A 27,841-nucleotide genomic window follows, 5' to 3' on the forward strand; every position below is an offset into this window, starting at 1 on the left:
ATGTTATATGATATTCCCATTAAGATCTCAGGCCACTTGCAAAAGAAAGCAATAAGTACATAGAAGTTTTTTCAGGTAAATAAAAGGATTTTTACATCGTCACTTCCATCATCTAAAACTGCAGAAATCTCCAAAACCTATACAGCAGCATCCCATTTGTCTGAGTTATGTTCCAGCAAAATTTAACTAAACTTTTATGTGTCAGCCCCCATGGGTTTTGCTGTTGATGTTGCTATTTTGGTTAAAAAGTGCTTTCAGTATTTTTGGTAAGATTTAAGAAAGCACTTCATAAAAGCTGTTAAACACCATGCACATATCCGTTATTTCTAGAAGATATTCCATCTTTGGACATTAGCCACAATTAATTCCTTCTCATTCATGTTTAGAAATAATCATTACTTTTTCAGCTCTCAGCTGTCACTTCTACTAAACTCTCAATTCTCTTATATTTTGCTTTGTTTTGTTTTTCACAATAATTGTGAGTCCAACAATCCCTAAAGGAAGAACGATCTCCTGTTCTTCTCTGGAGTGGCATGCATGGGCTTTAGAACAGCTGTTTCTCACCTTCTGGTTACTAGGGCCTTACAGTGTGCCAAGGTTTCTCAACCTCAGCACATTTGGGGCTCGATAATTGTCGTGGGCACTGTTGTGTGCATGGCAGGAGACTTAGCATCATCTCTGGGCTCTACCCTCTGCTAGATTCCACTAGCCAACTCCAGGCTGGAAGGGTCTTTATCTAGTGACAACCAAACACATCTCTGGACATTGCCAGATGTTTCCTTGGGAGCAGAATCACCATTGGCTGAAAACCACTGCTGTATATCCTGACCTGTCCACACATACTCCAGAATGACAGGGGAAAATGGGATGATCAGGTGAGCAGATGAGGGACAGAGAAAGGCCTTGGCCTGGGGCCTCTCTGGTTGGATCTCATTGATCCCACATCTTTGGAGCCCAGCGAGGTGCTCCCCTGCACAGATCCACACTGCTGTCAGCAGCATCACCTACTTCTTAGGAGCACTATTGTAAGACAGGCAGCACAGAAACCGCTGGGGAGAGGTTGCTGAAAAGAGGAAGCCATGCGAGGTTGGGGAAGGGTGGATGCTATCGCTCTGGAGGCCCTCAGTAACCCAAAGGAAAATAAAACCGGACAAGAAGATGATAGGAGAGGAGGAGTGGCTGATCCCTCCGATGGTTGGCCCTAGCCTCAGCTGACTCTGGTCCCTCACAGTTTGCCAGATGCTCGGAGCACCTTCCTTTACACTCGTTCCCCGAGAGCTGGGCCTGCTGCCAGGGATGTCGCTGTAGCAATAGAGGGATTGGAGAAGGAAAGGAACAGGCCCTTCCAGGTCTCCTTCATGCCTGCCTATGTAATCGTGCGCTACTTTTAACCTTGGTATGACAAGACTGCAGCAGACCCCCAATCAGCAGCTGGGGAGCTGATGGAGGGGTCATGCTTCAAATGTAATCAAGAAAGCTTTGCGGCTCGGAGAGGTGTCCTAGAACACCAACCTCCAGTTTTTCCTGGCTCATTTGCATCTTGAGAGCAGTCCATCCCGCATACGCTCTCAGAATACTCTTCCGCCGATTTGGAGCTCAAACATCTTTGGTGGCTCCCTGTTTTCTGGGAGATAAATCTCAACTGTATTGTGTGATGTCCTAGGGCTGCCATAACAAAATGCCACAAACCCAGTGGCTTAGAACAATAGAAATGTATTCCTTACAGTTCTAGAGGCTACAAGTTAGAAATCGAGGTGTCTGCAAGGTTGGTTCCTTCTGGAAGCTCTGAGGGAGAATCGTCCCATGCCTAGCTCCTGGCTTCTGGTGTCTGCCAGCAATCCTTGTGTTCCTTGGCTGCATCCCTCTGGTCTCTGCCTCCCCATCACATGGTCTTCTGTTCTGTGTCTGTGTCTGCTCCCCTTCTCTTTTCTTACAAGGACACTTGTCAAGGGATTTAAAGCCCACCTGGATAGTCCAGGAAAATCTCATCTCAAGATCTTTATTTGACTTACATCTTCAAAGACCCTTGTTCTAAATAAGCTCACATTCATAGGTTCTGGGTGGTTGTATCTTCTGGGAGCACCATTCACCTGACTACAGTTTTTGAGGGCTTCCAAACTGGGCTTTCTCAGTTTCCTTTATGTGCTCACTCCTAGACTAGTCTCGCTCACTCAGTCAGCCAGTGTGCAGTGCTTGGCACCTCCTGGGAAGATGAGGTGAAAGCATGACCTCTTCTTGGATCTGCTAGTCCTTTCTGCATGTTCTCATCTGGGCCAGCCTCCTGCCCGCTTCCCTGGATCCTGTTCCTTCCCCTGCTCCCATCCATGCTCCAGTGCTCAGAGCTCTGAATCCTTGCGACTCCTCAGGGTTCAGCTATATTCTTGTCTCCTCCAAGAAGTCTTCCTTGACTCTCCCAGACCATATCGATCTTCCCTTTGGCTGTACACTCTCATCAGGGCCCCTTTGGTGCATCACAACCTGAAACAGGTTAGGGATAGTTTTGCAGAGGTCTCTGCAAGTCACTCACCAAACACGTATTGACTTCAGCTTAGCTGGAATCAGCAACATGTCTGCTCTGCAATATGAACCATGCCTGTCTGGGCACAGGATCTAAGGCCTGGGGGCAGAGAGGTGGGTACCTGCCATGGGTGATTTCTTAAAGCAATGTCACAGTTAAACTCTTCTGTTCCTAGCACCCAATAGTATTCCTGCTTTACCTATGACCAAGGGAGTCTGTGTAGTCCTTTGTTCAAATTCATAAAACAAGTTAGCAGCAAGACTTGGGACTAGGAACATTTTTATAGAATGCTATCACCAGATCTTTTTCACTTGATCCTGCTCACCAGCTGAGGGATCTCCTCTCACCAGCCCAGAGCCAACTATATCCCCTTTAGAGTCACCTCCACACTGCTCACCAGGGTTCATCATTACACTGTTTGCTCGACCTAAAATGCGTCCGCCCCTCTCCAGGGTCGACTCTACTCACCCTCAGCACTCACAACAGAAGCTGTCTCCACTGGCATCAGAGGGAGGGGTAAAACACCACCACCTCTCCCAGGCTCCCCCTGCATGCCTCTCTGGTAGGACCCAACCTACCGTGTTAGGGCTGGCCAGGTGAAGGGCTGACTGCACCCTTGGCCCCGAGCTGTCTCCAATACGAAAGGGTTGAGCTGGGCACATTCACCTTTGTGTCCTGGCATTGAAAAGGGGCCCAACAAGTCATAGAGGGAAATCTCCTAACTTTGGGCAGTTTCCATTGGGCCAGGCTGTGACATCCTAGCCAGCTCTGTTTAGCAGAATCATTCATGCATTTAGTACTAACGCCTAGAGTCTCAAAATGAGTCCAGGCTGTAGGCTCCTCCCACTCCACCACTCCTAATTGTGGTTGACAAGAAGGTGCTTGAGGAAAAAATGAGAAATGTGTGTCAATAACACAGTACAACAATATCACATCTTCCCAGACACACTTTTTAATAGCAAAGTCAAGGAACCTTTCATCTAGGTTCACAGAAGACCAAATCTGCCCCTTGACTCAAGCTGTGTGAGTGGTGTCTTTATTTTATGGGGAAAGCAGTAGATAGACTAGCTTCTGAGGAAAACGAGAGCAATTGAAAGAATGGTGGGTGGTAATCAAAGCATCTGCTTATCGTCTATTTCTGTCTCCCCAGCTTTTTGAATTATAAATAAACAATAAAACAATAAAAATAAATAAAAAATAAAAACAATAAATAAACAATAATAAACAATACACAAATACATAAACAATAATTAGTATAAATAACTGTTTATCAATAAATAATATATTAAACCGCACTTATTTTTTTTCAGCTTTACTGAGACTTCATTGACATATAACACTGGGTAAGTTTAAAGTACAAGATGTGTTGATTTGACACATTTATACATTGCAAAATGATGACCACCATCATATCAGCTACCACCTTCATCATGTCACATAGTTCTCATTCTTTTTTTTAAAAAGACTTTTATTTATTTATTCAGGAGAGACACAGAGAGAGAGAGAGGCAGAGACCTATATAGGCAGCGGGAGAAGAGGCTCCATGCAGGGAGCCTGATGTGGGACTTGATCCCAGAACTCCGGGGTCATGCCTTGAGCCAAAGGCAGACACTCAACCACTGAGCCACCCAGGTGTCCCCATAGTTCTCATTCTTTCATATGGTGAGACACTACACATATCTAAAGCATTGGTTTGGTACATTTGGACAAATGTATTCACCTATAACACCATCAAGATGCTGAGCATGTCCAATCACCCCTACAAAGTTTCCTCTTGCTCTTTACAGCCCCTCCTTGGCCCTCTGACTCTGGTCCTAAACAATCTCTCATGTGTTTTCTGTAACTAAAGATTAGCTTGTATATCCTAGAATTTTATCCTAGAGTAGGCACTTTTTTGTCTGGTTTCTTTCATCTGCAAGATTATGTTAAGATTTGTGCATGTGGTACTGTGTATCAAATATCCATTCCTTTATATTGCTGAGTAGTATTCCATTGCAAGGGCGTACCACAGGTTTTTTTTATCCATTGATCTATTGAGAGACATCTGAATTGTATCTGGTGTTTGGCTACTACAAACCAAGGTGCCCTGGAGATTCATTTATAAGTCTTTGTTTCAACGTATGCTCTTATGTCTTGTGGGTAAATACTGAGGATTGAATAGCTGGGTCACATGGTAGGTAACTGTGTAACTTTTTAAAACACTTTGAAACTGTTTTCCAAAGTGGTTGCACCATTTTATATGGCCACCAGCAGTGTGTGTATTCTGGTTCCTTCTCATTATCAACACTTGGAATGATCAGTCTTTTTAGTTTTAGCCACTTTAATGGAGACTGTTATCTTATGGTTTTAATTTGCATTTCCCTAATGCTAATGAGGATGAATGCCTTTTCATGTGCTTATTTTCTATCCATACATTTTCTTTCATAAAGTATCTGTCTGAATATTTTGCCACTTTTTGTTCGGTTATTTTGCTATTATTGACTTTCAAAATTATTTATTTAAAGATTTATTTATTTATGAGAGAGAGAGAGAGATGGAGTGTGAGCACAGGGCGAGGAGGGGCAGAGGGAGAGGGAGAAAGAATTCCAAGCAGACTCCCCGCTAAGCTTGGAGCCCAATGTGGAAGTTGGTTCCAGGACCCTGAGATCATGACCAGAGCCAAAATCAAGAGTTGGACGCTTAACTGAGTACACCACCCAGGCACCCCTGATTTTTGAAATTATTTAAATATTTAGACCTTTACATTTAGACAGGACCTTTACATTTTCTTAGTCTGTGGCTTATTTTTTCATTCTCTTCACCTTCTAAAAAGCAGAAATTTTAAATTTTGATGAAGCTCAGTTTATCAGGTAGTTTTGAGGAAGTCTGGCAACTTCTTAGTTCACGATTAGAAAAATTTTAACTTAGAACAAAGAAAGCTGAGTGGTTTGAGGCATACAATCATTTAACATTTGTGCAGAACCTACTATGCACTAGGAGCTGTGTGGCTCCATGCAAAACTGCAAGAGACATGATCCCTGGTTTCAGGATGTTCATAGCATGATGGGAGAGGTGAAACGAATTCTTTATTATATTAGGTATGTGCTATTGGTGCTGGAAGAGAGGAGCACAGTAGGTAATGGAGCTCATAGGAGAAAAGGAAAGGAAAAAGATCCAAGAGGGTGAAATGGGCATTTTAAACAAGGTCTAACCCCTGAACTACACAAAGAAAACCTTTTTTGCTTTTGTTTCTGAGAAGGCTGTCTCGACCATTTATCTTCCCTTTGCATGCAGGATGAAATATTGGGCAATAGGCCTGACCTAAAATAGGGGAGGTTTGTATCAAACGGGGAGAAGAGTATGATGAGAAAGGATGTCAAGAGGAGGGGAAAAAAGACTGAGAAAGAAGAAAAAACTGGTAGTAGCAAAGAAATACCAAGGGAAGTCTCTACTCATAAAATAGAAATTAATGGATTATAGAGCAAGGGCATTAAGAAAGATCTTTGAGAGGTTGCAGGAAATGGGGGAATTAGGGCAAAGCTGAGCTGTCATGTGGAACATTTTACATAACAAACTGCTGGTTAAAGCTAATATAAGCTTTATATTATAAAGGGTAAGAGACAGCATGTGCCCAAGAGAGATGAAATGAGAGAGGATGTCGTACTTGGGCTCCAAGCCATGACTCAGAGTCGGATGACTCTGCTGAGTACCCTACGCTACTCTAGGCCAGGCCATCATCTTGAGCCTCGGTCACTCAGCTGGACTCGGAATGGAAGCTTCTAGTCCATGATGAGTTGGGGGATGGGAGGCTGTACAGCACCTTGGGGAACCCATTTCATGGTATATTTATTCTGGAAGTTGCTTCATTAAAAACATTAAGGATCCGGAGCTATAGAAATCTTCTCTTCTGCTGTAATGCAGATCAGAAGGGCAATGGAGTGCGTGGAGATGCTCAGAGAAGCCACTCCTCAGTTATTTGACGGAATCTGAGGGAGTCGTGGTAAAAGCCCAGACGTGGCCATTCCAATACAGAGCAGCAGAAAGCACAGGTTGGCGAGGGGTGCAGGACGGCGAGGACCCGTGGCCCCCTGAGGGCTTTTGTGTTTCCATCTCCACAGTGTGAACACCAAAGCAGAGTGGTCCCTGGGTTTTGCAGGGTGTAAGGGGGGACACGTGCTTCATCTCACGCAGCACCCCAAATCATCACAGCGATCTTATTTAGAATTGAAGCTGCAACTAAACAAAAAGTAAAATGTAACAGCGGCTTAAACAAGATAGAAGCTTATTTTTTTTAATATAGAAATCTGGGCAGGCAGAGCAAGGGCCAAGGTAGCAGCCCACAGGGTCAGGGGCCCAGGAAGCTTCTAGATCACCACCTTGTCATCCTTGCAGTGCAGCCCTTGCCTTCATAGTCTAAGGCGGACTTTGTGTTCCAGGAGAGAGAAAGTGATGGAGAAGAGAGTATCAAGGGTACATACCAGCTCTCACCAGGAAAGGTCCTGGAAGACATTATAGGACCCTGCCACTGACATCCCATCAGCCCGGACTTTGTCACATGGCCATGCAAGAGAGACTGGGAGATGGGGCCTTGATTCAGGGCAGCCATGCACCCTGGTAAATATTTTAATCCTAGGGAAGAAGGGAAAACAGATATCAGGTAACAACCAGGGATCTCTGCCACACTGATTAATCCTTCACAAAGTCCTAAATTATGGAAAATACAAAGACAGTGTTATGTGTTGGAGGCTGATTGGCCGTTGCAGTTTAGGTGTCTGGCTCCCAGTAGGAGCATCCCAAGTAAATAATTCCCCAGAAGAGGAATCCCAGGAAGCAAATGGGGGTGCTATGACTTATGAGAGAATAAGGAGATATTGGTCAGCAGAGAAAGGCAAAACAAGCGATGGATCGTGCTCTAGGGCACATATTCTCCAGTGGGGCAGATGAGCTGGAAGCCTGGAAGGGTCATGGGAAGGAAGGCAGCCATTCCGGTGTGCTCAGGGGGAGAAGCAAGAAGAAGAGGGAGAAATGTGGTAACAGAACATGAGTATCCCAGTCGTCAGTTACTGATGGATTACATTTTTCCACTTCTGGTGACTGGAGAAGAACTGCCATTGAACAAGTTCTTCCTGCACTTGTACCATGTGCAAAGTCTCCTGTTGGGACTGTGGAACAGAGGAAGAGAAGTAGGTGAGAGCCCCTGCCCTCAGGAGCTGCCAGTCTTGGAACGTCAACTCCTACGCTGAATGATGCTTGGTTAATACTTTCGAATTTACCACTTTGAAAATTTTAGCTTAGCTCATAAATATGGTAGCTGGAAACTTTTCCAAGCAGGTACTGAATACTGTTTAATGGCTTAAATCCTGGCATCAGATGCTAGCTTCCAAACCCCCATGAATCCCTTATAGACTGGCCAACCATCCTGCTTTGCTGGAGACCTCCCTGCTTTTAGCGTGGAAAGTCCCATGTGCTGGGCAAACTGGACGACCGACTACCGTAGCCCTTCACTAGCTTCATGTCCTTGGGCAAGTTACTTGATCTCTTTGATTCCCAATGTCTTTAACTCTAAAATGGGAATAATAATAATTCTGACCTTTTATGACTGTTGTGAGCATTGAATGGGAATATGTTCTAGTACTTAGTGGAATGCTTGGCTCAGTAAGTGTCATGCTACCACTTACTGTGACTGTTGCCAGAATTGTTATGAATCTGGTGGATTCACATTCTCCTGGATGGGAGCTACGTGTGGTATCGGAATAAGTGAAACTCGGCGTTCGTGACGTCGGTTTTCCGACGTATCTCTCATGAATGGCAAGAAGCTACTATTATTCTCTTTTCGAATTTAATACAGATCTCCAATTTCCCTTCTTTCACCTTCTCTGTACACTAATCACTTTTTTCATTGTCATGGGGTCTGAAATGAGAATATCCTGTGAACAGTCATGTAAAGTAATTGTCTGAAATGTTATAATAAATTCACTCTTAAAAGGCAATTTTAGGAAGTTTAGAGGAATGATAAGGACAAATTTTCCTAATGTTCCTGTTTGTATTCATTTCTTCTTTTCAACAAACATTAAAGTGTGCTATTATCAGTTGTCAAGCAATATGCCAAGTGCTGGGCACAGGAGAACAAGGAGCCCCAGTCCCTGCCCTAAGAACCTCACCTGGGGACACCTGCAAGGAAGCAAATGGACATCACTATGCTGTAAAGATAAGCATAGAGATACTCACCAGGCTGTTGAGAAATGCTCTATTTACTTGGTGAAATCAGGCAGTTTATTAAAAAAAAAAAAAAAAAGTAAATAAAATCTTTAAAAAACTTAAAAAAGAGAGAAACCCCAGAAAGCACCCCCTTCTGCCTCTCCATCTGCCTGTCTGTTTGTCTATCTCTTTCCAAAAGCCTGCCCTGAGGAAACACCATGCAGGAGCACAGCAAGAGGGCAGCCATCTACAAGTCAGGAAGCAGGACCTGCCCAGAAAATGAGTTGGCCGGAACTTTGATCTTGGACTTCTCTCCTCCCAAACTATGAGAAGGTACATTGCTGTTGCTTAAGCCACCCAGTCTGTGGCATGGTGTCCTGGCAGCCCGAGCTGTCTGAGATAATCCCCGTGATGCAGCACCATGAGGGGCCGGAACAGAGTGGCATCGAACTAGGGAAGAGATAACTGATCACTCGCTAGAGGAGGTGACCTTGAGCTGAGCCTCAAACACATGGAGGCACTTAGGTTGGGGTGAGACTGACATGGAGGACCATTCCGGCTACAGGAAATGCGGCAGGCTCAGCCAGCAGGAGGAACACATACATCTTCCATTTGTCTGGAGAGTCTGGCGTGTGTGTGACACCCAAGAGTGTGAGACACACTGGGTCAAGTTGTGAAGGGCTCTGAACGTCCAGGATGAAGACTGTGGATTTCTCTTAGGAGGCACAGAAGATGCCTTCCCAATTCTAGACAAAAGGAGCTCCATTTAGCACAGTGCCTTGGGCAGAGTCATTGGGAGGTTTCTTAGAGGCTCACACCTAGAACGTCTTGCAGCATGGTGGGTGACAGTTAATGAGGGCACGGCCTAGTGTGAAAGTAAGGGGAGGTGGGCAACAGAGATCCAGGAGGTGCCATACGCTGAATCTTGCAGCTGTTGGATCCCGATGGAAGGAGGGTGGGAAATAAATATTACTTACAACGGTGAGTTGAAAACAAAGTATGTCCATAAAATCATCTTGCTGACCTGCCGGTTTCTAGAGCACTTACTCCTGGAGGCATCTCATACTGGGGATGAGAACATTTAAGCTGCGTGGTTAACATCAGGGCACAGGCCTTTGGCTCTTTGTGTTATGCCAGCCTGGCACCCAGATTCGAGCCTGAGCGAAGAGGCCACTAAAATTGGTTGTGCGACCAAGAGTAGAATGAGCTTTGGACCAAAGGCCGCGCTTCCCTTCTAGGCCATCTGAGCCCGAGGTGCCACCCAGCAGGTGGAAAAGCACCACTATCCCTCAGAGAGATCAAAGCTGAGAAGTAGAGTCAGAGGTCGAAGTGCTTGCAAGAACACTGCTGTGGAGACAGCAGCCCCCGGGGACAGCCCACATTTGGAAAGCTGGAGAGGGAGGGAAACGCAAGAGTAGACTGGGAAGGCTTTTGAAGAAGTGGATACAAACCAGGATGATGTCAGGTCAAGGACCGCCCAAGAAAGGAAATGAGGGGAAGAATCGTGGTCAGTTGTGTCAATGGCTGTAAATTCTAGGAACAGAGGACTGAAAAAGTTGGCATTTTTTATGAGACTGAGCAGCCCCACCCCCTGGAGGAGAGAATAAACAGCCATCTGCCCTGGATGGCTTAACTCTTCCCCCGCCTGCCAGAGGGAAAGGTTTGGGCCAGATGAGTCCAGGGCCCCTCGCGTGAGCCTACACACTTTGGTCTCCTGTCCTCTTAGCGGGCCATTCTTCTTCCCTGGGGTGTGACAAAGGTGTGCATGGGAGGCTCAGAGAGCAAGCCGGCCCTCAGGCAAGATGCTGGAGAATGTTTCGGGTAAGGAGAGCTGGACAGTAGATTTCAAAGCACTTGAAGAGCCACCCCGTTGCTGCACGAACATTAATGAACATGTGGATCACTGGTTTGTGAGGCAAGAGATCCGGAGGGAGGCCTGAGATTCTTTATTTCCAGTGAGCTTCCAGGTGCTGCTGACGTGCCTGGTTGTCCGACCACCCTTGGAGCTGCAAAGGTCTAGGGCAGAAACCATAAACTGGTAGCCCCAGCATCACACATTATATGCAAGTGTGTTTTCTTAGCTTAGCATAATGTTCTCAAAAATTAGAATGAGTCGACCACGTTTGAAAATCTGAAGATTTCACATTGGGGAAAATTAAAAAAAAAGAAAAAATCCACGTTCTGTCTTCTTTTGAGAAGCCTCGGATCTGCGGCCATCCTGGATCTATACTCCCACTCCCAGAGCTGCTCTGCAACTGCTGGAATTAGCAGGGTGGGGTGCCCGCCAGCCTCCCCGGCCTCCCCTCCTCTCTCATCATCCATGCTGCCTGCTGGCCTGTGAGAGCCTAGAGGTTTCCATTCCGGATCTAGAGCCAAGTCCCTCGTTTGGCAGAGGGGAAACTGAGGCCAGAGAGAGATGGCAAGAGATGGGCATTGGGGGGGCGGGGGGTGGCCTTCCTGTAACCTGTAGGGTCTCAGTGCTGCTTCTCTGGAATGTCGAGCTCTGCGAGGGGTTCTGTGACCGCCGGAGACCCGTGACTGCCAGGGACCCTTGCGCAGCATCCCGCCGGGGACCGACAGCAGAGGCTGGGATCCACGTCAGGACACCGTGCCCAAGCTCTTCCTTCGACGACACACGGCCCTTCTTGACCATGTCCTTGATTAAGAAGCAGTCCAGGTTGGAGAACGTGGGCCTAAATCCCCCATCTTTGTGCCTCCCTCCAAGACCTCTCCTTTTGTTTCTCGGGGAGGGGCCGGGGCAAGTCAACTCACAAAAATGTGCTTCAACAGAATGAGATCCCGGAGTTTATCTAATAGGCAGGTTGGGAAAAATGAAAACGCTAATTACTTGAGGGAAAGCGTGGAAAATGAGTCAGCTGATTGGGCCACCAGGCAGCCAGTAGCAGCAGATTTTTTTTTTTTTTACAGGATAATGACTTATTCTGGGGGATTTCAGCCGTGCACACACACACACACACACACACACACACATACACACACACCAAAAATAATTCCAAGTGTCTGCTAGCAAAATCCCATGCTGCCAAACATCACATTTGAAAATTAATGTGACAAGCTGGAGGCCTGTTTGCCCCAAGATCAGAAGACAATAAGAGCTTCCTCCCCAGGAAGCTTCACAGGGCTGAACCCCAAAAGAGCCCAGTGGAAAACCTAGAGGGGCAATGCCCCACCCGGAGGCAGTGGACGGGGAATCAGCCCTCGGGGGGTTGGGGGGGACAGGCTGCCCTCCTTTGTCTGGCAGCCACGGCCCAGCCTCCGAAGTTACCGGCGATGATCCCCTGGAAGCTGGTGGGGCTGCACGTTAATTGCCTTGTTCATCCCATCATTAAAATGATAGGTCCTGCCGCTGGGAGGGGGGCTGCCTGCTGGCTGGAGAGGCCTCCCAAACCGGGCTCTGCGCTGTGGTTTGGGGTTCCCGCGCGCACACTGGACTCCCGGAACCGGGGACCCCGGGGCCCCGGTTCCCGCTCCCTGGCCGGCGATGGAATTAATGAGGCCCGGGCAGCCTCGGATGCAGGCACACTCTGGTCCTTTACAGCTCTTTGTCTGCAGCGGGCTCTTGTCTTTCATTGCTGGCTGCCGCCCTGTCTCTGGGGCTGATGCAGCAGCCAGATAATGAACAGAGGATCGCGGCTGCGGAGGGGCGCGGGGGAGGGGCCGCGGGAGCCGGCCTGACTTATTATTCCTTCACTCTCAAACAAAACAAAATCATTGGCCTGCCAGGGTCATTAAGGACCTCGGGGTTGTCATAGAAACGACCTTTGGGGCCGGGTGGTTGTTAATGCATGAGTGACTGCCTGCATTGTGTGCGCGGGGAGAGGTCAGAGTTTTGTTGGTGGCTTAAGAAAGAAAGAAAGAGAGTGAAGAAGAAAGAGACCCAGCACAAAGCCAGGGCTGGGGGGCTGACATTCAGAGGGGCGCGCGGCTCGCAGCACTGATTAGACGGCCAGCATCCCCGGCGGCCGCACTTAGTAGGCGCTCAGGAAGGGTCTGCAAGGAGGAGGGGGCGCAGGTCTCCGGTTAAAAATCTCCTGTCTGTCTCCGCTCCCCATGCTGCACCCCGGTGTCCCCCTCGGGGGCCACTCTGCCCATCTGCACGCTCCCTGGGAAGTGCTTGGACAGGTCAGGGTTCCAATCGAGAGAAGCAAACTTAGGTGCAAGTGTTAGGGAAGCTCCGATGTGTTGGTCAAGGATGGGAAGGTGGTCAAGCTCCCCGGCCCCGAGGGGGGGGGTGTGGGGATCGGGTTGGGGGTGTCTAGGCAGGGGCCGTTGCCGGGGAGAAACAGCAAGGCAGGGTGCGAGCCCTGGGCTGTACAGATGAGCTTGGAACCCACTTCCCAACCAGGGCAGTGTGGGCCTCCTGCCAGGTCATGCTCTGAACGCCCCCCCTGTGATGCAGCGCACTCTGCGGACTGAGAGCTTCCCCAGGGACGGGACCGTGGCTTTCGGAACCACACTAGCTCACTGCGGATCCTCCTGCAAATCTTCACCGCCTCAGTTTCCCCATCTGTGACTTTAGAGGCGGCCAGGTGGCGTCAGTGGCCCACCTCAAGTCTACTCTGTTGTCTGAGCGACAGTCCTGCCAGGATTTAGGATTTTACTTCCCAGGAGGGAAGAAAATCTTCTTGGGGCGTTCTTTGGGTGATGCCAGAACCATTTGATTTCTCAGAGAAGACTAAGTCTGGTCACCTTCCAGGGCACCTTCCAGCCCTCTTTTCAGTGAAGAAGCCAAAGCCTCCCTATGATCCTTGAATGGCCTGAGGTCCAGTGGGAACAAGCATGTCAGGGTTAGTCTGGTTTCCGATCTCCAGAGGCCTCCCTCCCCTGTGCCAGGCAACCCTTTGGCCTAGCCTGTGCTAGCTACAGTGCCTGAAGCCTGAAACCCGTGCCACCTTGGACCCACAGCCTATAAACTGGAAGACATGCCCGTTAGCATTAACTGCTGGGGGCGGGGGGGAGCTTCCTTTTAAAATTGGTTCCAAGGATCTGTCTGCTGTCCTCCCTCATAACCTAGCAAATTCTCAGATTTTGCTCAAGCAGATCACGCACAGAATCCCCTCATCAGCTCATGAGCTCTGGGGCCCAATGGCTACAAAACCTACTCTCTGAGGGAGCCAGGAACAAGCAAATACATCATCCGGGCAGAGGGCAAAGGTCTGCCTTGCACTTCCTTGCTGTTTGGTGAGCACTTTGCAGGGACTTTTAATGAGGGGACCTATCACAGAAGCTGGGGTGCAGGTGCCCCAGAAGAGCAAGGACCAGGAAGGGCAAGGAGGGATCTCACAGCGTGTGGTACTTGCTCTGGAGTAGCAAGGGGGAATTGGAGGTTTGATTTCAGTCTTCCAGTTGATTCTCATGAAAAGGATTTGAAGCAGCTATCATCTCCATAGGATGGACGGACAAGGGATCAGATGGGAAGAAGTGAGCGTGCCGGGTTCCAGGTCACCAGGCAGTGAGTGGAGGAGCAGAATCAGAACCCAGGCCCGCAGGCTCCACAGCTGTCACTGTTCCATCTGCAGTGCTGTCCAAGCCACCACCTGGGTAAGTCCCAGAGAGAAAGCAGAGAGTGAGAATCGATGCTTTTATTATTTACACTCATGTGGCACAAAATGCTATGTTCAGCGTTATTCAGTTTACCTTTGTTTTTGTTTTTAAAATCTGCACAACTGATTTGCCTAACTGTCGGGGCTGCTGCCTGGCACCTGCTCCACTGTGTGCACGTCAGGGAGGGGGCTTTCTCTCGGAGCTGAGAATTTTCTCTTCCCTCCCAACTGGTTGCAGAAAGACAGAGGCCGGTGCCCAGCTTGGATTCTAGCCCAAACCCTGCTAAAACCTGCCAAACCCTCTGTGTGGCACAAAACCTTCAGGTCAGAGCTGAAGGGGTTATCTCTTTTCAACAAACTGAATCTTCCTACCCGGGGATAGAAAATCTCCTGAGACTTCTGGTTTTACTAGAGGTAAAGAGAACCCAAGAGCAAACAGGTCAGCATTCTGGTCCTAGGCTTCCAATAAAACAAATGAGGAGTTGCTGATTTGGAGAAAAGGCCCCTGGCTAGACATTGCTAGCTTAGCTGGGGTTGGGATTGCTAGATCGCACAGTGATCTTGGGCCAGTCACTTCCTCTTGTGGATCTGTTTCTAGTTTTCTGAAATGTAAGGGAGCCAAAATTGATAAACTCCCAGGTATTTGTCTTTAATGAAGTTTAACATGAGCTTCTAAAGTAGAGGTACATGGGTGGTGCAGCGGTTTGGCGCCTGCCTTTGGCCCAGGGCGCGATCCTGGAGACCCGGGATCCAATCCCACATCGGGCTCCCAGTGCATGGAGCCTGCTTCTCCCTCTGCCTATGTCTCTGCCTCTCTCTCTCTCTCTGTGACTATCATAAAACTAAAAAAATAAATAAATAAATAAAGTAGAGGTACTTCCTGGGAGGACAAGGAACCATCTAAGCCAGCAGGACTGAACAGAGGATTTTACTTTGCATTAATGTGTTCCCCAAGGGACCAGGATAAAACCTAACATTATAGAAAATGTCTTGAATATTTGCATATTGCATACAGAAAATTTGCGGGTGGTGTTTATATAAAGCAGGATGCTTATTTCTCAGGGTGGGGGGAGTGGGAGCTAACAACCGAGTGCCTCCTCTAGCAGGTGCTTTGCACACGGTACTGGCTCTTCAACAGCCCAGGGGTGCATCGTTTTCATTCAACACATAATTAAGTTGAAGTCCAGAGCAGTGACCATCTCAAAGTTACTTCGTACTGGGAAGGGATTTCCTTGCTCCTTTATGGCATTTTTTTTTTCTCCTATAGCTTAACAGGATGGATGTTCATAGTAGAAGAGAAATGCGTGTTAAAATGCCAAAGAAGTGGATGTAGAGCAGTAGTTTTTGCTTCTATTCCTGTACAAAATGGGAGAGTTGGATGAGGTGGTCTCTAAGATCTATTTCACTTTGAAACCCTAAATTTGAGCTACTTATTTAAACAGCATTCTGTTTAAATTCTGCTAAAAAGATGCATTCGGGAGCACAATACACCCAAGAAATATTCCTAGGAAAGCATGTTTCATGGTCAAGTGTGTTTGGAAAATATTCCCAATCATACCTGCCAATGAGAGATTTATAACGTACCTTATAATGTTGAAAGTTCTGATGAGTCCTACAATGAAAGTTTATACAAATATTTAATCTATTTCCTGGTTGTATTGGATTCTGGACCCTTTTTTTCTCCCCCACCTAACATTTATTGACATCTGGTGAAACTACTTTGCTATGGAACACGCTTTACAAACACTAGAATAATTCTAAAATTGGTGAATCCTCATCTCCTTCGATGCTTGCCTTCTAGCCTATTCTCTGTGGGTAGTTCTATCTCTGGAAGGATCCTGGGCAGGGAGCGGGAGTGGGAGGAGAGAGTCCATTTTAAGCTACCCGGGGCCCATGTTCAGTGTCTGCTTAGAAGAACAACTCATCCACAGCGCTTAAAACTTCCGGAGAATTCTGGAAAAGCAGGAACCTGAACTGAACCTGAACCTGAACTCAAATCTGAACCCTTTCACAGGCAACAGATACTGCTGCAGCAGTTTTTGAAACTTTGATGCAAGAAATATGTTGATGCCCTCTCTGTATTTATATATAACCCATTTACAGAGACCTAACGTGATAGCCCTTCTGTTTTGAACAGCCCTTTAAGGAACTGCCCCCTCGGCTGCCCTTTAAGTGGGAAACACCAATGTCCATATCGACTGGCTTCCCCACAGTGCCTGTCATTTATGGAAATTGTTCCTTTAACTTGGCATAGTTAGTTCTTAGGTCTGCTCTGTATCACTAAATGACACTTCCTCCAGGATGGCTTCCCTGACTGCACGCTGATCTGGTTGGCTTTTTCTACCTGCATGACCCTTTTTTTTTCCTCCCCATGTAATGTTTCATCACTATAAGAGCAGTCTCCAGGGCCAAAAATTATACATTTAAGTGGTTCTTCTCCTAACGTTTGCTTCTCCCATGAGACTGCAAACCTCATGAGGACAGGGGCCCTGGCCTGTCTTGCTCGTGTTGCACACGCACCACCCGGTACAACCAGCAAACAGTGGGAACCGAAGAAATATTTGTTGGGCGAATGAATGCATGAACGAATTTCTGTGCTAAGAAGTAGGCCTCATCTGCCCGGGCCCTCCCTACATCAATGCCTTGAGCTCTTCTGCTCTCAACTTTGATGTCGCTTTTCTATTGAAATTCTAGCTCCCTCTTGGGATTTGATGCATGCGCTGGTGTCTCTCATCTCCTGACCTTGGCTCCCTGCCACCACTCTTGGCTACATCACTCACACACGGCGAGGTCACGCCCACCCATCACAACCACCACAGCCCACCCCCCCATCCACCCCATCGGGCTTGACCCCAATCATATTCCCGAGGATGGGAAGACCACCAAAGGGGCTTGTGATTTGTTACCTATAAATAAAATCACTGACTCTTAAACATCAAAGCTACCTTAAAGGCCATTTATTCAACTTCGTCTTTTGTCCAGTGAAGAAAGTCGCAACCAGACAAGATAGGTGAATTGTCCTTGGGCAAGATGAAAAAGAAGTCTCTAGGTGTCCCTGCAGCAATCCATTCTGTGTCAGCATTAATTTCAAAACGGTGTCTGCTTGTTTTTTTTTTTTAATAAAAATTCTGATACACTCCTGGCTGTTGAAAAGTATGAACAGATCCAAAAGTCCTGCTTACAGAGCATTGTACCACTGCAAGTGTGTGTTGTTCCTTACTCCCATTTTACAGATGAGCAAACTGAGTATGATAACGATCATGAAATTAGTGAGCGCTGCTGCTGGCCTGTCTGCCTCCAAGTCGTCTGCCCGTCACTTTTTTTGATCCCCGAACACCATTTCAAATTACAGTGGCCTCTAGTAGACCACAAGCTACTGAAAAGTTAGAGATCCAAAAAATTAAAAAAATTTAAAAATTAAAAAAAAAAAAAGGAAGAAGAAAGAAAAGTTAGAGATTGCATCTTATTTGTCTCTGGCAACACCAGAGCTTGAAGCAGCCCTTGGCTCAACGTTGCTTCCGTGAAAGACGAGTAGGATTCAGAGAGGGCCGTACATTGATCCAACAAATGCTTAGAAACCAAAGATAAACATTTACCCCCTTAAGCTGAATGAACACTTATAGAGAATGATTTGTTTTATTGCAAATGTTTGGGGAATAAAAATCTGGACAAATCTTATTGAAAGAACGTGAATAAAGGTATAATTGCAGTGACGGGCTACCCTCCAAATTTACATCTAGAGATGGTGGTAGAAGGAAGGTAGCAACCACTGAGGGAGTATGTCCTTACCAGTCGACCTGATATAACTGACACGCGCACCTCTGTGTGCATGTGTGTGCGTGCGCGCCAGTGTGTGTAGTAGTAGTAGTAGTAGTAGTAACTAGATGATTTGAGATAATTGTTTGAAATTTGTTAAGAATCTGCATACATGAATATGAATATATGGGAAGAAGTGCAATTTTAATGTTTTTTGTGTATATATACATATATATATATATATTAACCCTTCTTTAGAGGTTCTTAACAAGTAGTCTCAATAAATGTGATTTGACTGGTAATGAACACATTGAGTGCCTCCAAAGTGCCCTCTTTGTCCTTTTGCATAGCTTCCAGCCATCCCTTGTCATGACATTTGTCACTTACTTAAACGAGCTCTCTTTTCCACTTATGTCACCAAGGTGAACCTCACCCACGCCCCGGCATGTGAGACCCAGAAACTCCAGAAGGAGAGGGTATTTTAAGCTAAGTTTGTATGATATGTAAAACTGTAGTCTTTGCCTCCCAAGGATCGCAAGGAATAGAACTGTGAAGGCGGGTTAGCACGTTGCTTGGCACAGGGCACGGGCTCCAGCCCCAGCCACTACTTATTAACGCTCGGTGGGGAGGGGGCGAATCCCGGCTGCAGGTGGGAAAGGCGGGGCAGAAAGAAGGGCCTGGCGACCAGATAATGCTCATTTTGTCCAGGTCTCCTGGGATTGTTTTGGTAATTACTGCAGCTTCTTCAACAGCTTGTGACTTGTCCGGTGCCAGGGAACCTGGATTCGCATTGTGTGATGCATAATTCATACGGCATGGACAGCAATTATGAGCTAATTGAGGGGTGTAATGTTTAAAGAAAGGATCCATTATGAGGAACATAAGGGACATTGGGAGGGAAGACGCTCTTGAATCCATGGAGGCTCATTCTCTCTAATTCAGCTTTCTTTAAGTTGACTCTAATTGTCTCTTGAAGGGCACCGAAGTTCTCGGCTCCTGCAAGAGGCCCTAGGGGTGGGTGGCAGGAGATACTACTCCTGTGGGAAGAGGGTTCCGGGTGGGCTGGGTGGGCTCCTCTTCCTCGTGCTCTTGTGTGGTTAATGTACCTTACCTATTCCGGGCATACCTCACCCTACTGACAGCCATCCAGGTTAACACGAATGAGAGGGGTGTAGTGTTACCGTAACCATAATTTCTGAATCAAAAGTCAGGACCAGGGACGCCTGGATGGCTCAGCCGTTGAGCATCTGCCTTGGGCTCAGGGCGTGACCCCGGGGTCCTGGGATCGAGTCCTGCATCAGGCTCCCTGCATGGAGCCTGCTTCTCCCTCTGCCTGGGTCTCTGCCTCTCTCAGTGTGTCTCTCATGAATAAATAAATAAAATCTTTTTTTTTTTTTTTTTAAAAAGGACTTTTTCCTGGGGAGGACAGAGACAGTCTGAGAAATATGGTTTGGTGAAGAATTATTGGAGTTTCCACTAGACAATCATATTTTGGAGGGATGAGGAGACATCCTACTTAAATGGGAACTTTGCTACAAAAATCCAGGAGCCTGTCTACCAAATGATAAGGAGCTCTGGGCAGGTAACAATCAAGCCTCGAGTCTGTCTGAGTTGATTAGCCTTTTGCCAAAAGGCCCTGGGGACGTCAGCACCCCTCTTTGGGATTCAGGTTCTCCATCCATACAGCAGGGAGAACCTGGAAGCTAGCCTTCTGCGGCCCCTTGGACTCTGATGCGCTCCTTCTGCGCGTTTGCTATCCTAGGCATCTCAACCTCTGCCTCGAGGGTTTAAATTATCTGGACAAATAAGTGTTTGTTTTCTAGGAACCAACTCTATGTGCCTTGAAACTCAGGGGATGCCTATAGTGTGGCCATAGCCCATTCACACGCCTGGAAGCCTTTTTTTTTTTTTTTTTCTTAAATCGGCAGTGAGAAGATAACTAAAGACATCACTTTTGCGTTGGATCCCGTGACAAAGTTAGGTGCATGTCTCCACATACCGAATGGAAGATATTTTGTAAGGAAAGGGTCTGTGCCAGCTTCTGCTCCCTCTGGCGCAGGGGAGTTGGTAGTTGCGCCCATGATGTGCTATTTGTGGTGAGCTCTCTTTTCAGAACTCCACAGCCCTTCGTAGAGCTTTCCTTTGGGAATTGTTACATAAGTGCCATTTGAGCCTGTACATTCCCCCCCACCCCGAGATTTTCACATCCATCCATCACATCCACGTTTGCTATCCTAGGCTCTCTGCGCCTTCAGCCGGCCTGCGGGCCGCACCTCGCCAGCAGAGGCCGCTCTCAGAGGCGGGGGTGGGGAGGGGGTGGGGGGGGGGGTTGGGGGGCCACCCTGGGGATGCTCAGGCTTTGGAAATCCAGGGGGTTCTCAGAGCTTATTTTGTCCATGGAGGCCTGGTCCCTGGTCCCCGGCTTTCCCATCTCCAGAAATCGGACCTCCTGTAACTCCAACCCGGTTGCATGGAGGCGCGCCTGCCTTCGACACATGCAGCTGGCTGGTGCGGCTCTTCATTGAAACGGAGCACCTGCCCGGTTTTGTGCCTTTGCATAATGAGGACACGTAGCATATTCGAAGTGGAGGTGGCCTGATTCTCTGCCCCTGGGGCTAATGCGGCTGTTTATACGGAGGAGCCAAGGCCGATCCTTCAACCAGAAGGTGCGGTGTCGTGCAGGCTGAAGCGTTCACACCGGCCCTGCTGCTGATTTGAAACCATGTTCAGGTGGGTTTTGCCCAGAGTCATGGATCACCTCTGGCCTAAGCATTGCTTTCCTTTCTTCCCTCCCTCCCAACCTCCCTCCCTTCCTCCCCTCCTTCCCTCCCTTGCTCCCTCACTTCTTCCCTCCCTCACTCCCCTCCCTTCCCTCCCTCCCTCCTCTCCTTCCCTCCCTTCCTTCCTCCCTTCCCTCCCTCCCTCCCTTCCTTCCTTCCTTCCTTCCTTCCTTCCTTTTTTCTTTCTTCAAATAGCTTTTCCAACAATTTAAGAAATCCTTCCCCAAACCTCAAGAGAATGACAGAGATGACCTTCAGAAAGTGTGTGTCTATTTACCAAGTCTTGTTTTGGGGTTGGAGTGGGGTGGGGGGCAGTCAGGGTCAACACCAGGATACATCAAAGGGAACTCTGACTTCCCTCGAAGAGCCTGGGGCAGTCGCCTATGGCTGATTTTTCACATCCCTTTTTTGAGCAGTAACCACCAGCTAAGGCTCTGGAAGACAAACTCCTCCTAGTAGCGTGTCTCATCCTACGTGTAGGAAGGAGGCCACAGGAGCAGAGATGTGCTTCTTGCCCCAGTTGCTCCTTTGGGCACAAGGATGGATGGCCTCTGCGAATTACATCCTGGTGAGAATAACCGCTCACGAACACCCCGTATTTAATCTTTATTTTTGAGTCTTCCTAAGCGAGAAGTCGCAGTAAAGGAGAATTGCTGTGTTGCTCCAAGGGTTAATTAGACGTGGCCCAGAAAAAGCAATTTCCTTCTTTCTGCCTTAAATTTTGGGCTTTTCATTCTGAATGACTGTTGGCTTCTGCCAAATGGAGTAAGATAAATGCGAGCTCCTAATTTGAACTCCCCTCATTCTGTTCCCAGCTGCTATTTTGCAGTTTTCCCAAAAAGAGAAAGCTAGTGGATCTGCTGCTGTTGACTCTTCCCTTCTGGCTTGGGGGCCAGGTCTCTCTGGAAGGAGATGTGCCATGGTCCCTCTCTCGGCGGACTTGTCCTGCAGACGTTAAAATAATTTCCATCTCTTTTCTCCCCTCCCCGGTCAGACCAAACATCTTAATTGTGAAGTCTTGCCACTGGGTTCGGACTCCATCGAGGTGTCTAAAGCGACACTGAGATCTATTTTTTTTTTTTTCCCAAAGGTTACAACTAATTCAAAATCCATCAGCTTGTGCGAACACTTAAAATTGTTCCCCTAAATGAAATTCATCTGCTGTCATGTTACTCAATTACTTGGTTTTCCAAGATCCTTCTTGGTTTCCTCATAAAACACGTGCCCCTTTGCTATGTTACAGATGTTCAAGCGTCAGCAAATTTTTGAGCTCTGCGCTAACTGTGCTATGCAGGGATGTCTTTAAAATCCTTTATTCGTTTCATTCATTCAAGCATTCATTCGTTGTGCTGAGCGTCAGTTACGAAGGGGGCAGATAATGAAGAGGAGCTCGTTCCAATGGTTGCCCTGCTCGTAAATGCCGCCAGATTGAACAGGTCCCCTCATATGGGCCACCCATCAGCAACCGTCTTTGGGACTTAGATGATTTTTTTTTTCCAGCTTTGGCAACAGGAGGGACTTCTCAACAAACTGCTAGGAAGGGTCCCCTCTAGGAAAGCCCACCCGGGACATGGACAGAAGAGATGGCTTTGTATGGCTTTCGTAAACTGTTTCACAAGTGTCCCTACCACCTTTGAAATAGGTTTTAATTTACAAAATAAGCCATTATAGTGCTTTGCAGTTGTCAAAGTGTTTCCACATACAGTTGAGCCTCACAACAAGCCTGCCAGCTACTACTCGCCCTTTCCTCATCTTTTCAGTACTGATAAGCACCTCGACCAAGGTCACACAGCCACCAGGTCACGGAGCTGGGACCAAAGCCCACGTCTCTCCCCCTGCCCCACCTAACAAAGCCTGATTTCTAAAATTTTTTAATTTATTTATGTATTCATGAGAGACAGAGACAGAGAGAGAGGGAGAGACACAGGCAGAGAGAGAGAAGCATGCTCCCTGCCGAGAGCCCGATGTGGGGACTTGATCCCAGGACCCCAGGATCACAACCTGAGCCAAAGGCAGACGCTCAACCATTGAGCCACCTGGGGGCCCCAAGCATGAGGATTTTTAAAGCCTCCCTAAGTGACTCCGATGTGTAGCTAAGGTTGAAAACCACTGATACAGGTGAATGGCTTACACCAAAGTGCCCTCTTATGCTTTCAGATGACCTAGGGGTGTTACAGTCACGCTGGCACCATATGTATCGCTGTGAACTAACGAGGACAGAGCAAAGGCTGGCCCAGGGACGCCCCCTTAGCAGGTGAGGGCCATGCTATGTGAGCAGAAACTTGGTAGAGACGAGTGGTGGGGCCTCGTCCCACGCACACAGTAGGGCCAGGAGAATCTCACGGGATCTGGCTGTGCTGTGGCAGGTAGCCACGCGTGCCGGGGTCAGGTGCAAATCCAGTATGAGAAAGGCTGCGTGATTTTTCATGTTAGATTAATGTTGTTAATTCACTTCTGGTTTTAGGGCTTATTTCTTAACCTGTAATGGTGTTTTTGTTTGCCATCAGATATAAACGATAAGCAGGGGACATTTATACTTCCTTTGGTTTGTATAGATGTAAGCAACATTCAAATATAATAAGGTAATATCGGGGGCCTGTGGAAATCTGCTTTAAGGGGGTCCTAGGCTCTTCTGAGTTTGGGGAATTATAGCATCTGCTCTGTAGAAGCTGGTTTTATGTGCCCTGATTTGGGTCCACAGATCTCCCCACCCCCACCTCCTTGGTATGTGGGAGGTTTGGGGGCAATCCCAGCAAGCCCCAGGCTGGACAGCCATGAGGGAGCTTATCTGACATTGGCCTATCCTCTGCCCCTTGGGTTGAAACAGAAGTTATCTTTGAAGATTTTTTAGGCAATAATTAACTGTAATTTCAGGGGAAGGAGATTTGGTCAGTTTCTACGCAGTGCAAATTGGCCTTCCCTATCTGTCTTGGAGGGAGCTTTGTGTTCAACTCTGTTATCGGACGCTTTCCTGGAAGCATTGTTTCCCATTTCAATATAATTGCTTCAAAATAATGTGAAGAGATCAATTGCCACTTGTCAGCTATAATTTTCTGCCACTGAAAAAAAGTAATGTGGGAGGAAAGCAAACTATAAGATGCCTTATTAACCACAACAGAGGGAGGGGTGAAGCTGCCTCTTCCTCCGAGAGGGGCTCATCTGTGAGTGCCCCATCCCCTCACCTTGTGTCCCTGCGGCCCTCCCCACCTCGAACCTACGCCTGCGGCTTCTCTTCCTGGCCAGATCCTGCCTGTCCTTCCAGGGCCAGCTCTAATTCCAGGCCCCAAACATCATCCAGACCTCTCCTTCCTCCCCGATCCTTGGTTTACCCAACTCTTAATGCATTCATTTGACAAATACTGATTGAGCACCGACGTATATGTGGGAAGGCTTTGGGCAGCAACAAGACACAAACCTCAGGGTTTAGACAAAGAAGTGTTGATTTTCCTCAACAAAAGGTGTCTGTGGACAGATTGGGAGTCAACCTCTCAGGATCTCTGGTGGCCTTCCAACAGACGTGGCCCCCCTGGTTATTCCCAACCCAGCCTCTGGGCACCAAATCTTCATTTGAAGCAGGAAGAGGGGGGAACAGAGGTGTCTTCCACGAAGGTCCCTTTGGTTGGGAATCCCAGCATTTCTCAGGACTCTTGGCAGAGTTTGTAAATCAGCTTCCTTGAGGTATGATTGACACAGCAAACTGTACGTATGTGACCTGTACCTTTTGATCAGTTTTGAGAAGCGTAAACACGTGGAACTATCATCATGATCAAGATGGCGAGTGTATCCTCTTCCCCAACAAAATCTTTTCCAGAAGCTTACCACCCACTCTGAAGATTTAGACATTTTTTGTTTCTGTTTCGTTGGCCAAACTTGGTCCTGGGGCCACTCCTAACTACAAAGGAAGCTGGGAATACAGTGCTTTGGTTTCCAGAAGACAAGGGAAAGGGGATAGAGTGCCAATGTTGGGCCAGCTAATGAGTCCTGTCTGCCCAACCTACCGTTCCAAATGGAGAAAAGACTTGTCACGCAGCTGGTGGTCAGTGCTCTCAGACTCTTACTTGGCATGACCTGGCTGTATCAGTGCTCCGATGTTATCGTAAACGGCCAGGCTGCTCTGCACTCTTCCCTTGAACTTAAAATTAAAAGAACAGATTCCCTCCTTTGCCCCAGTTGCCTACCCATCTACCCAAGCTAAGATGAAGGAAGGGAACTGAATCAATGTTCACCGTGTACTTCCTATACTGGATGTTTCCTGGGTGTCCCATCCTTTCGACGACTCTGTGTACATGGCGTGGGAAGTGTGAGTTCTCTCATCTTTTACCAAATGAGGGAATTGAGACCCAGAAGTGGCTCGCGTGGAATGGCACAGCTCATAAGTCAGCAAGCCACGGGCACGGCCAGCCCAAGACTGTCACCTGTTCTCTTTCTTTCCAAAGGAATCCATGCAGCAGGCTTGGAATGACATAGAAGGTGTGGATTCATGGTCTGACTCCCTCAGGCTCAGAGAGGTGAGGTGACCTGCCCCAAGTCTGCAGCTAGAGAGAAGCAAATCTGGAATCAGAGTCCTCATCTGCTGGTCTCCTGGTCGTTGTTTGTTCTGCAGTGCCCAGCACCTGGCTGTGGTGTCAATGGGGGAAAAAGGCCAAGGAAGGGCAGGAAGCAGTGACCAAATCCCAGGGAAAGAGGACTCCAATATTCAGCATAACTTGGCGCTTTGAACTGGCTGCAGGCCCTCACGAGCCCTTCCCACCCCACAGGTCCCCCCTCCCTCTCTAACGCAGGGATCACTCAGCACCTCCCGAAGGCCGCTGATGCTGGGCTGGTTCCTGACGCTGCTTCTGGAGGATCTGCAGTGCAGACGTTAGGAGTGGGAACAGACTCCCTGAACTGGAATCTTGACTGGCTGTGTGAGCTTGGGCAAGGCGTACAACCTCTCTGTGCCCGTTTCTCCACCCATGAAATGGGGACGATTGTCCCGCTGCCTCTGTGGGTCTGCTGTCTCATTGGAGGTAGCAACGTGTTCCTGGTGTGTCACCCACAGTCAGTACGGGTGAGCCATGGCGGGGAGCATGGAGGGTAAGAACTGGGGGTGCAGGGTAAGACCCCACTCATCTCCACAGAAGGCCAGGTCCATACATTCAGGCACCCTCAGGTGACTTTCCCAGGCTGTCCCCAACCTGTTGATGCAAAACCCTGTTTGTGACACCTGCCCAGGGAGACCTGACCACCTGGGGCTTCTGGTCATGATCAGTCAGCATTGTGCCAACCTACTTTAGTCCTGAGTCTGAGAATTTGGGACACTACACTCAGAAGGGTGGAGGCACCCCTGAGCTTTGGGATAAGAGTTTATTGCTAGTGAGTGTACTTACCCATCCACTAGGGGCCTTTCCTTTCTTTTTCTTTTCTTTTCTTTTCTTTTCTTTTCTTTTCTTTTCTTTTCTTTTCTTTTCTTTTTTTTCTTTTCTTTTCTTTTCTTTTTTCTTTTCTTTCTTTCTTTCTTTCTTCTTTCTTTCTTTCTTTCTTTCTTTCTTTCTTTCTTTCTTTCTTTCTTCTTTCGTTCTTTCTTTCTAAATTTTATTTTACTTAAATTCAATTAACACCGGGGTCTTTTACAGAGAGTGCAAGATTCTCAAAGAAGACAAGGCCCTAGAGGAGAGGCCGTGGGAAATGCTTGCAGAGGCAAGAAATTGTCCTTCCTAGGAACTGTCAAGAGATCTCAAAGCAGGGAAACCCTCCAGACTGGTCAATCCTGCCTTCTCAATAAACATATCAAGTAGGTTTCTTGGAGTAAGACCAGGCATTGAAAGAGAGAAAGAGAGAGAAGATCCAAAGTCAAAACCAATTTGAATAGGTTGCATGCTGTGAATCTCCCTGACTGTTCCCGTGACAGGTGACAGCCGGGTAAGCTGCAGGAACCCCTTTAGGGGACCACCTCTCTGGTCCTGGGTGTGGGAACTCTGGTCTCATCAGCCTCGGGTCATCAGCTCACTGGTTGCTGGGAGGGGCTCAACAGGGCACGCCGGGTCCTGGCCTTTGTTTTCCCCTCTGGATAATGGGGCTGGTCTTCGTGGTGCTCAAATGGAACCAGGGAGCCTGGAGCAGAGCCCTTAATGAGGGCCGCTGGATGATGAAAGAGCCCTGAAGCTCCAGCCACCATCCCTGCGCTTTGGAATAAATGCGGCCAGCTTGGGGGACGCGCACAAATAAATTTGAATAGCAAGACACAAATGCGGCCCTTAACTCTGACGAGCAAATAGAGTTTAATAAAGAGGTAAACTGAGACCGCTTTTATTTATTGCTGTGTAAATGTGTTTCAGAAGGTACTGGCTTTCTGCTGCTGCAGAGGCCGGCTCCTCCGCAGCCCTGCGCCCATGCCTGCCGCGCTATTAGAGCCGTAATGAATGAGCCTGGGTGAGTGCGCTCTTCAGGAGGACTGCGGAGGTACAAGATTAATGAGATGAGAGCATTGAAAGGTGCAGCCGGCCCCTGTTTCCCAGCCGCGTGCGATGTCTGCAGCAGCACCTCTGGCTTTGTTTGCTCCACGGCGGCTGACGGGGCTGCTGCGTGGAAGCGGCCCCACATCCCGGCTGCAAAGGCACCTGCCTCCCATCGGCTTTCACCTCCGCCTGATTCGCGGGGACCCCCTTCCTGACACCGCCCCCCCTCCCCCCGTGCAGGCAAGCTGTCCCCACTGCTGCCTCTCTGTCCTTCCCACCACCCTGGCCTGATCGAGTCCCCGAAAACCCCCCCGCCCCTGCCACGTTCAGGTTTTATTTCACAGCTTCTGCGCACCCCTCTTTGGGGATGCTGATGGGGTCCCTGCTTGGCATACAGATGCCGGCAGCGCCTTCAAGGATGGGAGCTGTGCTGTAGGGGAAAGGCGGGGTATTCTTTGCTGTCCTGGGGGTCCACGGGGCGGAGCAGCTGCCCAATAAAGCCCAAGCGATGGTGGGCCACCGTGAAACCACCCAGGGGTGAGATGGACTTGCCCCAGTCAGGAAATCGTAGATTATTTAATGTATAGAAAGATTATTTGGAGGCTGGAA

General features: G+C 48.1%; 2 long non-coding RNA genes across 4 annotated transcripts; both read left to right on the plus strand.

The window, feature by feature from the left end:
* The first annotated feature begins 12,582 nt into the window (after positions 1–12,582).
* On the plus strand, positions 12,583–17,175 carry LOC144311838 (uncharacterized). 2 transcript variants are annotated; one of them, XR_013377339.1, is made up of 4 exons: positions 12,583–12,838; positions 13,742–13,897; positions 14,107–14,257; positions 16,954–17,175. It is a non-coding gene; the product is annotated as an uncharacterized LOC144311838 (long non-coding RNA). The 2 variants fall into 2 exon arrangements; XR_013377340.1 differs by lacking the exon at positions 13,742–13,897.
* A 3,180-nt stretch (positions 17,176–20,355) lies between these two features.
* On the plus strand, positions 20,356–27,077 carry LOC144312430 (uncharacterized). Of its 2 annotated transcripts, none has more exons than XR_013377905.1 (3): positions 20,356–20,745; positions 21,209–25,845; positions 26,411–27,077. It is a non-coding gene; the product is annotated as an uncharacterized LOC144312430 (long non-coding RNA). The 2 variants fall into 2 exon arrangements; XR_013377906.1 differs by lacking the exon at positions 26,411–27,077 and having other exon boundaries at positions 21,209–21,363; positions 22,953–26,247.
* The last annotated feature ends 764 nt before the right edge of the window (positions 27,078–27,841 follow it).

The sequence above is a fragment of the Canis aureus genome, chromosome 4 (genome assembly GCF_053574225.1).
Source record: "Canis aureus isolate CA01 chromosome 4, VMU_Caureus_v.1.0, whole genome shotgun sequence".
Lineage (NCBI taxonomy): Eukaryota > Metazoa > Chordata > Mammalia > Carnivora > Canidae > Canis > Canis aureus.